Raw genomic sequence first — 13,556 nt, 5'->3', positions numbered from 1 at the left:
CTGCAAGGTTCTTGCCAGAACTGTCATGGCAATCTTCCCCCACGGGGGTGGAAATCATAATGTAAATATATGCTAATGAAGCGATACGATAGGCCACCCGAGTGCAGAGGTTGAAGAGGAGGATGCATGTTCTGCACCTGTGGCTCGTGGTCTTTTAGGCCCGGGGTCTTGGAAGCCACAAGGCCATGATGTTGAGGGGTCTTGGAAGCCACAAAGTCAGGATGTTGTGCCCACAGACTTCTAATGTGTAACCTCTTTATCACCAAGCACAATCTATAACTATACATGTAAATATGAAGTGAATTTTGTATAAAGCATATTTATATAAAGCGAATTTTTCATGGTTAATCATGTTCAGTTAAAAAGACTCTTATTCTGAAACTATATCATAACTATATTTCGGTGTTAAAATGTTCCATCATTAAACAATAGTAACAATAAAAAGTTGGCAATTCAACATTGGCCCCCTCAATTTTTGCTTAAAATCTCATAGGTCTAGGGATTCCACGGTTCTGGGAGTCACTAAAAGAGACAAGAGGGAATCGAATTGTCCTTTCTGAAAGCTCACACTGGCAGTAGTATGGAAGATGGGAGGTAGCAGGCCCACTGGAGAAAACTGAGGATCAAGATAAGAGTTAATGAGGCCCAACTCCCAAAGTCCATTTCTGTTTCTATTTCAGCATAGAATGCACCCTCTTAAGCCTGAATTCTGGCAACCCAAGTCACAGTGGGCCTGGATATGCCTGAGGGTGCCCTAGAACAGAGCCACCTGCATTCCCTTCCTCTTGATACACACTGATTGGGGGGTGGAGGGGAGGTCCTTCCTTTCCCAGGAAGTGGTTTATTTTCCCACCTCCAATAGAGATCCTGAAAACAACCACCCCAAACATCCAACCCTTTCCGATGTGGTCCTTTCAAAGCCGGAACCTTTCAACTCTAACAGGAAATCCTTTATTTTTTTCCTTCATTTCAAATCTGAGAGGTTACCTGAATGTTCTAGTGGAGTTTTCAGTTCTCCCTTAGAACCAAGGCCCTAAAGCTGCTTTTCAGCCTGTATTCCTGCCTCTGGTCAGGAGCAGTGACAGACCTGGGTCAAGCCATGGCCGAGAATCAGGTGGAATGACTCTGGACAGGGGCTGATATCAGATCCTTTCTGGTTTAATTGAGAGGAGCAGAATGGAATCAGGCTCAGGACATGAGACAGAGTTCAGGGACCAGGTGTTACCCCTGAACATTCCTTTGCAACAGCTGCTCTTCTCCTCACATCCCAAACACCACACAAGTGCACATACACATGTGCACACATACAACACATGAGTATACACACTGACCCCACCTACTACTCCCCTCTCTCACTCTGTCTCTAGCCCTGCTGGCCACTTCACATACCAGGCATATTCTGACCTCGGGACATTTGCACTGACTATTCCCTCTGCCTGGAATACTCTTCCTCTGCACAGCCTCATGGATTATTCCTTGACTTTCTTTTAGTCTTTGCTCAATTGACACCTTTTTCATTGATGCTTTCCCTCACCATCTTATTTAACATTCCTACTTCCCTCCCACCACTACATTCCCAGTGTGCCCATGTTTCTACATTTTCCCCATAACACTAAACCTTTCTTACATATTATATAATTTTATGTATTTTCTGTCTCTCTCAACCATAATGTAAGTTCCATGACAGAAGGAATGTTCATCCATTCCATTCAATGCTATATCCCTAATGCCTAAAACCAGGAGTCAGCAAACAATAACCCAGGGCCAAATCCAGCTCAACCCTAGTATTCGTATAGCCAACAAGCGAAGAATGGTTTTTACATTTTAAAATATGATAAACACACACACACACACACACAACTTTACTAGATTTTGGTGAGAGAAGCTGCTTCAAGAGTTGAGGACATTACTGGGGCGCCTGGCTGGCTCAGTCAGTAGAGTGTGCAACTCTTGATCTCAGGGTTGTCGATTTGAGCCCCACATTGGGTTTAGAGATTACCTAAAAATAAATACCTTAAAAAAAAGAGTTGAGGACGTTACTGGTGCACCTGGCTGGCTCAGTTGGTAGAGCGTTCTACTCTTGATCTTGGGGTTGTAGATTCAAGCCCCTCATTTGGATGTAGAGATTACTTAAAAATAAAAATCTTAAAAAAAGAAAAGAGTTGAGGACATTAGTTCTTGGCCTGCAAATCCTAAAATATTTATTGTCTGGCACTTTACAGAAAGATTTTACTTACCCCTGTCTAAAACAATGTCCAGCACATAGTAGATGCTGAAGGAACAAACAAACGAATGAATAAGTGAATGAATACCATTTTACTTTCAGTGGAAGAACTCAAGTAGGAACTATGTGGCTGTGTTTAGGAGCAATTTGATTGTCAGTGTTATGTGGATCGAAGGAGAAGTACACGGGTTTTCTCTGGTTTATTAGAGGATATAGGAGGAAAGAGAAGTATACTTAGGACAAAGTAAAAGGAAAAATAGGGAATAAATAATATTTATTATTTATTGGCAAGAGGGTAAGGAAAAGTGAGAAGAGAGTATGAAACCAAGGCATCATGGATGTGTGACACATATATCACTATTCCTCGTGGAGGCTGGGATGAACAATCCCAGCAAAGAAAAGTGCCTACTCCATTTGGTCTAAAGACGTTCATTGACCAACTAATGTGTGCAAGGCCCTACACTAGGCTCTAGAAGAAAATTTAGAAATGATCGTATAAATGCCAGTTGACCAGAGTCTTATGGACTTAGGTAGTGGGTTTCAGACTCTGGCCAGTGTCAGAATCCCCTGACGGCTTGTTAAAACACAGATATGGGGCCCACTCGTAGGGTGTCTGATTCAGTAAGTCTGGGGTAGGCATGAGAATGTGCATTTTAACAAGTTCCTAAATGCTGCTGATGCTGCTGGTCCCACATTTTCAGAACCACTGGGCTAGTGTCCCCTCATTAAAGAGGTCTTCCTCCAGTGGTTATTATTATCAAATGGATGCAGAATGGGATATAACAAGTAAATGAGTCAAATAAGAGTTATGTAACTGGCAGGGCCTCCAACTGCAGTGTGTGTTGGCTATACCCTCCAAGGGCTACACAAACTTGGGTAGTTTCAAAGGAATCCATTTCTAGATCCTCAAGGTCTATTGCATTCCTTCTTTAAAATGATCCACCTAGGGGGGCCTGGGTGGCTCAGTCAGTTAAGTGCCCAACTCTTGGTTTCAGCTCAGGTTGTGATCTCATGGGTCATTATCTCATGGGTCACATGGGTGGTGAGATCGAGCCCCGTGTCAGGCTTCATGCTTAGTGGGGAGTCTGCTTGATGATTTTCTCCCTCTGCCCCTCCCCCCACTCGATCTCTCTCACTCTGTCTCCAAAATAAATACATCTTTAAAAAAATAAAGAAAATGATCCACCTATTTCTTGTGAGTCTTAAGCTATTTCAAAATAGAAGTTATTTTAAAAATGGGAAAAAGAATAGAACTATGTCACATTTTTAAAATAGAGGTTACAAAAGTCATTTATAATAGAATCATCCTAATGCATGTATCATTAGCATGTTGCTGATTTCCTTCCAGTCTTTTTTGCCTGGGTATATGTTCTTACATAGTCATAAACATGATGCACAGACTTAAAAAGAAAGATATGGCTGAGAATATTCAGAAATTTGAGGTGTCACACTGTGTCTTGGTTTACTAGGACTGCCATAACAAAGTACCATGCACTGGGTAGCTTAAACAAGAGATATTTCCGTCTCACAGTGCTGGAGGCTGGATGCCCAAGATCAAGGCATCAGCGAGGATTAGTTCCCCGCCGAAGCCTCTCTCTTTGGCTTAAAGATGGCTCCTGTCCTGATGCCTTTCAACATGGTCTTTTTTTCTGTGTGTGCACCCCTGGTATTTCTTGTGTGTCCAAATTTCCTCTTCTTATAATTGCCTATCCTAATGGCCACAATTTTAACTTATTTCTTTAAAGGCCCTGTCTCCAAATACAGTCACATCCGATGTACTGGGGCTTAGGACTTCAACATGTGACCAGCCCATATACACTAGTTTTCCTTTTCTAGCAATCTTCTCAAAAGTACCCTCCTCTCACTTTACAAAAGAAAGGCATTGTCTTCACCCATGCCAAATCCTGCTTTGGTGCATTGACTTGGACTATGAACACCTTCTGGGCTTCCAGTAAAAGAATGACTCAAAACACTAGTGTGGTGTTGAGAAAGCCTGCAGCTTTTACTATGGATAACAAATCCATTTGCCCATCACATGGTTTCTGATTCTTGGGTAGAGGACCTGCTTAAGTTGTCACCTGACATCTATCTTCCATCCCCCCTCCCATCACCAAAAATTAGCCCTTTGCCCTACACACACCCTTAAGGCTGGCTTGTCTTTATGAATTATTTTTTTCTTTCAAAAATTCAAACCTGCCCTTGAATTTCATATTAATCTGATTCAATCTGTAGTCAGACATTGAAAAGAGGGTTCACAGGTATGATTTGAGGAGCTTTACATTTAAAATTACAACACAATTTAAAATTGAGAATGAGAATAATATAGATGGGCGCAGAGGATCTAAGACCTTCAGTCAATTGCCTTCCACTCCACTGCCTCCAACAAACTGGGGAAAACTAACCAGCAGTGACCTTTTCAAATGACTTATGCTTATAATAGCATTGTTCGGTGTAAAAATTATCTAATCTAGAATTATTCACTCTATCTAGACTAGATAGATATTTCAATTAATATACATATCACACCCATAATATTCCTTTTGGGTATAGGTTAAAAGGTCCATATTACCCAAAGTGTGGTCTATAGACCAGAGCTAATCTGTAGGTTGTTACCAGTACTCAGCCAGGCAAGTACATCTATGATTAGGAAGTTTTATAGCAATTTGATAGAGTGATTTTATGTCTGTTCAATCTAATAATTAAATAATGTGAGATTTAGCACTTTGAAATTTTTTTATTTTAATTGTATTTTTCATTTTAATCGGATTTTATAAAAGTATCAGTCCACGACAAATTGGGCGAAATCCTTCACCATGGGCAGATTGAGAAGCACGCCTCCAGGTGGGCACCTGCATTAGTACATTGGTGACCATGTAGGTGTAGATTCCTCTCTCCCATACCCTCATTCCAGACCAGATCCTATATAGGGCTCCTGTCAGAGCAAAGTCCAGATCCAACCTGTAAGCATTGGAAGAGCAGAGAATCAGGATGTACCCTGCTGGGGGAAGCTTGCGCCATCAGCTATGAGGGGTTGGGGTATACTTTGTAGAGGGGACTCTCTGTGATTGGTCCTGTGTGTTGAGCTTGGCCCTTCACTATGATGCTTCTCTCACATAAGAGAAGTCTGGAGGTCACCAGTGCAGGCAGGGGGCAGCTCCATGAAATCCTTGGGGCCCTTGCAGATTGCTACAACTTTCTCCCTGGGTATGCCTCATGGTTTCAGTCAACTGCTGAGCCCTAGTTAACACATCTGTATCCCAGGCAGCAGATGAAAGAAGGGGGACTTCCCAGGAGACTTTCACAAGGTAAATATGGAGAATACTTCTAAGAACCCATTGGTTTTCATGTTCACTGGCATGCGTGATTTCTAAGCCAGCCCTTTTCCCACTGGGCCAATCAGCCATTAGTAGAACACATTTCTTCCCAGGATTATAATGAAGAGGGATTGAAATGCCCTTCCTTGATCTGCTTCCATTGTATGGTTACAAATTTTCTTTATTCTTATGCCTTTTTGTGTGTGTATAGGAATGAATAGTTTGTCATCAGAATTAAATGGTCTATAGTCATATCAGATAAAAGACTAGTATCTAAAATCTATAAAGAACTTACCAAACTCAACACCCAAAGAACAAATAATCCAATCAAGAAATGGGCAGAAGACACGACCAGACATTTCTCCAAAGAAGACATCCAAATGGCCAACAGACACATGAAAAGATGCTCAACATCACTCGGCATCAGGGAAATAGAAATCAAAACCACAATGAGATACCACCTCACACCAGCCAGAATGGCTAAAATTAACAAGTCAAGAAACAATAGATGTTGGGGGGGATGCGGAGAAAGGGGAACCCTCCTACACTGTTGGCGGGAATGCAAGCTGGTGCAGCCACTTTGGAAAACAGTATGGATGTTCCTCAAGAAGTTGAAAATAGAGCTGCCCTACGACCCAGCAATTGCACTACTGGGTATTTACCCCAAAGATACAAAAGTAGTGATCCAAAGGGGTATGTGCACCCCGATGTTTATAGCAGCAATGTACACAACAGCCAAACTATGGAAAGAGCCCAAATGTCCATCAACAGATGAATGGATAAAGAAGATGTGGTATATATACACAATGGAATATTATGCAGCTGTCAAAAAAATGAAATCTTGCCATTTGCAATGACATGAATGGGACTAGAGTGTACTATGTAAGCGAAATAAGTCAATCAGAGAAAGACAATTATATGATCTCGCTGATATGCAGAATTTAAGAAACAAGGCAGAGGATCATAGAGGAAGAGAGGAAAAAATGAAACAATACAAAATCAGAGAGGGAGACAAACCATAAGAGACTCTTAATCTTAGGAAACAAACTGAGGGTTGCTGGAGGGGTGGGGGTTGGGGGATCTGGTAACTGGATGATGGACATTGGGGAGGGTATGTGTTGTGGTGAGCACTGGGTTTTATGTAAGACTGATGAATCACAGATCTGTACCCCTGAAACAAATAATACATTATATGTTAATTAATTGAATTTTTTTTTAAAAAAAAGAAAAAATAAATAAAACACATAATATACAAAAAAGGTCTGTGGTTAGGAAATCCCATTGTGATGGGAATTATCCCGAATGGAATCAGGTGAGCAAACATGATCACATGGACAGTTGGCAAATCTTAAATTTTGATCAATGATTCTCCATCTAGGCAGTTTACCAGATTATCTCTTAAATTGCCACCAGATTATCTTTTAACTTGCCAGCTGCGCTTGCCTCCCCACCCCCCTTCCCAGAACCTGTCACACACCCAGGCTTATCAGAATCTGTGGAAGGTGATTCTGACTCTCCTCCCCTCCTCCCTGCCTCCTACCTCTCAGTCCACCCTGCTGGGAATCACTGTTCTTGTCCCTGGTGGAGTTTCTGAAAGCTGAAGAGGCTGCCCGGCTTCTTGGGGAGGCAGCGTGGAGAAATCAGCATTATTTCAAAAGCCAAAATAAAAAGTTCACCATTGATAGGAGTTGTCCTTTTATATCTCTGTAATGGAAAGGACCCTGTGTTTAACTACCTGGCCTTGCCTCTTGCTCGTTCAGTGTCCTTGGGAAAGGTATTTACTCTGAGTCTCAGTTTCCTTATTTATAAATGGGGATAAAAAATACTGCAGAATAAATGAGATTGTACATACACTTTGTAAACCAAAGAATTCTCAGTCAGGATAAGGTGTTGTTAAAATCATTGACAAATAGGATATAGGAAAGAGATTAATTCTGTTGGGGGGATCTGGGAAGGATTTTTGTAGAAAATCCATCGGAGCTAGATCTGTAGAAAGGTTAAAAGACACGCATCTTATTTCTTCAGTGTTGGTGATTTTTGTCCACGTCCTACCTTTCATCTCTCTTTGCCCTCACTCCCAACACTGACATACCAAGGACCATGAAAATGTTCACACTCTTATTACAGTTTATTACTTACAAATCATATTTTAATAAAGTTTATTTAAACTTTATTTGAAGTTGATTCACATCCTTTGACCCAGTGATCCCACTTTGGGGAAGAGGATTTTAGGAAATAATCCCCAGAGAGAAAGAGCAATATTTACTGCAGGTGTGATTAAATAATAGGCAAAAAATTAGAAACAACCTAAATGCTAACACTTGGGAAATGGTCGGATTAATTATGCTCTAATAAATGCAGTGCATATGAAATAATTATGAAAGCTATGTCACAACATGGAAAATCATTATACTATAGCGTTAACTGGAAAAAGTGAATACAACATAGTGTATATGTAACACTGTATAAAAATTTGCATACTATGTCAGCTTAACGTGTTAAATGGTTGAGAAATGCATACATACCACAGCCCCTATGGCACTTTCCCTTGAAAAACATCTGAAACTTCTGTGAAAGTGTGTGCCCTGCTCCCAGGCCCACCACCAGGGTGTGAGAAGTAGAGAACAAAAAAGAGAAAAATGAAAGAAATGAGATAAAGGGAGAAAAAAACCCAAAAACAGAACAGAGAGGGAAAATACAAAGGAGGCTGGATGGGAATTAAAAAGAGGATCCCTGGGACCAGAGGGCTGGGGCTGCTTTTGCTGAAGGGGCTGCTTGCAAGTTAGTGTAAAGGGTGGAAGAAGGAGCATCTGAAATTGGACAGAAAGTCATGCATGACCCCAGATGGGGATGGGTGTGGCCCATTGTCTGGGCAAGAGCTGGGCTTGTGTGCATTTTGCACATTCCTACATGGCTCAGCGGGTGCAGTGTTCTGTGTTCATCTGGTGTTTCTCGAAGACAAAATTTTGCATGTGCAAATGCAAAAACACATTATGCTGAAGTTGTTCGCTAATATATCATTCGTGTTGGACCGGATTTGCATTTTCGAAACAAGCATTACAGCAGAAGTGAGCGTACCTAAATTCAATGAGAAGCAATAGAATTTTGCTCTTTGTACTAATATCTTTCCAATGATGATATCTCATTTAGTCTCACACTGGAATCATTTTCCTTCTTGGCTCTCTTGTACTACATTCGTACCATTTTCAATGTTTCCCAAAACCAGAGGCAGCCATTTATTTCAGTCATGGCAATATTCTGGTAATTTGGTTGATTCCTTCCGGTTTTGATATTGCCTTTTGAATGACTTTCAGGTGTTTGCTAACTGTCAGAAGTCCTTACTTTGGCCAATAGGGGCAACAGGTCTACCCCTGCTCACCCAGGTCTACCCACCTGACCCTGCTGGTCTTGAACAGAGGGAGCCCATTTTTGCTGAGGAACTTTACATCTGTGGTCCCCATGCTCTGAATGCAGCCCCAGGGTCGACCAGACCTGTACTTACAATACTCCTTCATCCTGTCCACATATGGCTCCCTTACTTCTTCAGGCCTCTGTTCCAGGGGAACAAGCACTTGATGAGGACTTCCCTGATCTTTCTAAATAAAATTATTCTCACACCCACCCACGTCACTCTACTCTTAAGTTTTTTCCTATTTTATTTTTATTCATAGCACTTTTACCCATCACCACTTCACACAATATCTAATTGCTTATTCATTCCTTTATTGTCCATCTCCCCCCAGTAGAATATTTTGTTCTTGGGTGTGTCCCAATGCCTAGAACAGTGTCAGGTACATAGTAGGTGCTCAATAAATTGCAATTGATGAATGCATGATAAGTATAGGGTTACTGAAGGTATAAATATAAATGCTAGATAAAATTATTTTGGGGTCAATTAACCCATCAAAAAAGTCTAGCACCAAATGTGTACCCTGTCTTGGATACTTGAATGGTTATAGCTGGGTGACCCCAGGGGGATTGTGAAGTGGGCCAATTGTGTCTTAAGTACCCTGGTTCTCCCAATCTCTTGTTCGTTTTCAGTCCTCAGTTGTATCCTTATACCTCTCCTAGTCTCCTGAAATTCTCTCTGCTGTATCAAAACATGCTTTTACATAACTCACAAACTAAGGTGCCCTCTGATTTTAATTGGAAGGAAAACCTTAAGTTAGACAAACAAAATTAAAACCAGTAGGTAAATCAGGACTTGAAGAAGTCTTTTGTATCCTCTAAAATAATCCCGTGAAGACAGTTGTCTAATCTACTTTATTAAAAGGTTAATTAAAATATCCAGAGAACACTATCTAATGCAACTTGCCCCAGAAGGTACCGATTCTAAGCACAGCATCTAAGCACTAAAGAGATGACATGTAGCCTATACCACTGGCCTAGATGGTCTGAAGATGTTTTAGTTCAACATATTCACTTACTTTACCCTGCTAAGCATACTTGATCTCATAAGGATCTTATAAGGAAATGTGTTACAATTTTTTTTTTTTAATTTTGGAAGATTTGATCCCTACCCACTTTGCTAAGTGGTTAGTGGGTCTCAGCATCAAACAGAACCAGAAGCCAAATGATGACTGTTGCTCAATCACATTCCAACAAGGAAATTTTTACAAATAAAGCTTTGTAAATACTTGTGATCTAATTAGCTAAGACAAAGTAACGAGTCATCATGGTCTAACAACCTTCTTGCTATATGACTGAGTGCATTTAGTTATAGTGATGTACATTACAATAAATCGGCCACCACAATTTATGCTGAATTTATTTATTTATGCAAATTTGACATGTTCTGGTTTGGTTACACTGAATTTACCACATGGGAATAGGACTTGATGAAGATTTAATAACTAAATAAATTTAAGAAGGGTTCCTGGGTGGCTCAGTCGGTTAAGTGTCCAACTCTTGATCTCAGCTCAGGTCTTGATCTCAGGGTTGTGAGTTCAAGCCCCATGTTGGGCTCCACACTGGATGTGGCCTGCTTTTTTTTTTTTTTAAAGATTTTTTTTTTTTTTTTTTTTTTTTGACAGGGAGAGACACAGCGAGAGAGGAAACACAAGCAGAGGGAGCGGGAGAGAGAGAAGCAAGCTTCCCGTGGAGCAGGGAGCCCGATGCGGGGCTCGATCCCAGGACGCCAGGATCATGACCCGAGCTGAAGGCAGACGCTTAACGACTGAGCCACCTAGGTGCTCCTGGATGTGGCCTGCTTTAAAAAACAAAATTAAGAAGAGATAGTATCTTTATTTGCACTTGACTCAGATTGAATGCTATTTGACAATCTTAGGCCATGTGTATGACCCATCACAAATCTCTATTATTTTCTATTTATTTATTTGTTTGTTTGTTTGTTTGTTTATTGTTTATAGTTGACACACAATGTTACATTTGTTTCAGGTATTAACTAAGTGATTTGACAAATTTATGCATTATGCTATGTTCACCACAACTGTAGCCACCATCTGTCCTGTTAAATCACTATTACAATATCATTGACTGTATTCCTTATGTTATGCCCTTTATTTCCATGACTTATTCATTCCATAAATAGAAGCTGGTATCTCCCTCTTCCCTTCACCCATTTTGCCCAACTCCCCACCCCTCTTCTCTCTGGCAACCATCAGTTTGTTTTCTGTACTTATAGGTCTGATTCTGCTTTTGTTTGTTTATCCATTTGGTTTTTTTTTTTTTAGATTCCATTTATATGCAGAATCATATGGTACTTGTCTTTCTCATTCTGACTTATTTCAGTTAGTATAATATCCTCGAAGTCTACCCATGTTGGCTCAAATGGCAAGATCTTATCCTTTTTTATGACTGTATAATATTCCAGTGCATGCCTGGGTATTACATTTTCCTTATCCATTAGTCTATTGATGGACACTTGGGTCGCTTCCATATCTTGGCTATTATAAATAAGGCTGTACTAAACATAGGGGTACATATATCTTTTCAAATTAGTGTTTTCATTTTCTTTGGGTAAATACCCAGTAGTGGAATTACTGGATCATATGGTAATTCTATTTTTAATTTTTTGAGGAACCTCCACACTGTTTTCCAGAGTGGCTGCACCAGTTTGCATTCCCACCAACAGTGCACAAGGGTTCCTTTTTCTCCACATCCTCGCCAACACTTGCTATTTCTTGTCATTTTGATATTAGCCTTTCTAACTGATGTAAAATGACATCTCATTGTGGTTTTATTTGCATTTCTCTGATGATTAGTGATGTCGAGCATCTTTTCATGTGTCTTAGCCATCTGTACGTCTTTGGAAAAATGTCTATTCAGATTTCTGCCCATTTTTTAATCAGATTTTCTTTTTTTTTTTTTTGGTGTTGACTTGTATAAGTTCTTTATGTATTTTGGATATTAGCCCCTTTTTAGATATGACATTTGCAAATATCTTTTCCCATTCAGTGGGTTATCTTTTTGTTTTGTTGATGGTTTCTTTTGCTGTGCAAAAGCTTTTTATTCTGGTGTAGTCCTGATAGTTTAATTTTGCTTTTATTTCCCTTGCTTTAGGAGACACATCTAGAAAAACGTTGCCATGGCTGATGTCAGAAATTACTGCCTGTGTTCTTTTCCAGGGTTTTTATAGTTTCAGGTCTCACATTTAGGTCTTTAATTCATCTTCAGTTTATCTTTGTGTGTAGTGTTTAGAAAGTGGTCCTATTTCATTCTTTTACATGTAGCTGTCCAGTTTTCCCAGCCCTATTTATTGAAGAGATTATCTTTTCCCCATTGTATATTCTTGACTCCTTTGTCATAGATTAATTGACCATATAGTTGTGGGGTTTATTTCTGGGCTTTCTATTCTGTCCCATTGATCTATATGTCTATATTTGTGCCAGCACCATACTGTTTTCATTACTACAGCTTAGTAGTAGATCTTGAAACCTGGTATTGTGACACCTCCAGCTTTATTCTTCTTTCTGAGGATTTCTCTGTCTACTTAGGGTCTTCTGTGGTTCCATACAAGTTTAGGATTTTTTTTGTTCTAGTTCTTTGAAACATGCTGTTGGTATTTTGATAGGGGTTGCATTGAATCTGTAGATTGCTTTCGGTAATATGGACATTTTAACATTATTGATTCTTCCAATCCATGTGCATGGAATATTTTTCCACTTATTTGTGTCATCTTCAATTTCTTTCATCCGTGTTTAAAGTTTCCAGAATATAGGTCTTTCACCTCTGGGTAAGTTTATTCCTAGGTATTTTACTCTTTTCAGTGCAATTGTAAATGGTATTGTTTTTAAATTTTGCTTTCTGCTACTGCATTATTAGTGTATAGAAATGCAACAGATTTCTGTATATTTATTTTGTATCCTGTGGCTTACTGAATTAATTTATCAGTTCTAGTAGTTTTCTGGTGGAGTCTTTAGGATTTTCTATATATAGAATCATGTCATCTGCAAATAGTGACAGCTTAACTTCTTCTTTACCAATATGGATGCCTCCTTTTTGTTTTTCTTGTCTGATTGCTATGGCTAAATCAGTATTCTTTTCAACAAAAGATTCATGTGAGCCATCTAAAATGAATGTGGGTTATAATACTAAAAATCTTTGCTATTCTTTCATAGAAGCAGAGTACAGTGGTGGTTGCCAGGGGCTGGAGAGTGGAGGAAATGGGAAAGTGTTGGCCAAAGAGCACAAACATTCAGTTCATGAGATAAATTCTGGGGCTGTAATGTACAGTATGGTAGCTATAGTTAATAATACTGTTTTGTATACTTGCTAATTTGCTAAGGTAGCACTGTTTTGGTGTGTGTGTGTGTATGTGTGTTTAAGTAGGCTCTACACCCAGTGTGAAGCCCAACATAGGGCTTGAACTCAGGACCCTGAGATCAAGACCTGAAGTGAGATCAAGAGTCAGATGCTGGGGCGCCTGGGTGGCTCAGTCGATTAAGCGTCTGCCTTCGGCTCAGATCATGATCCCAGGGTCCTGGAATCGAGCCCCGCATCAGGCTCCCTGCTTGTCGGGAAGCCTGCTTCTCCCTCTCCCACTCCCCCTGCTTGTG

The sequence above is a fragment of the Phoca vitulina genome, unplaced genomic scaffold (assembly GCF_004348235.1).
Source record: "Phoca vitulina isolate PV1807 unplaced genomic scaffold, GSC_HSeal_1.0 scaffold43, whole genome shotgun sequence".
Classification (NCBI taxonomy): Eukaryota; Metazoa; Chordata; class Mammalia; order Carnivora; family Phocidae; genus Phoca; species Phoca vitulina.
Note: the sequence above shows the minus strand (reverse complement) of the source record.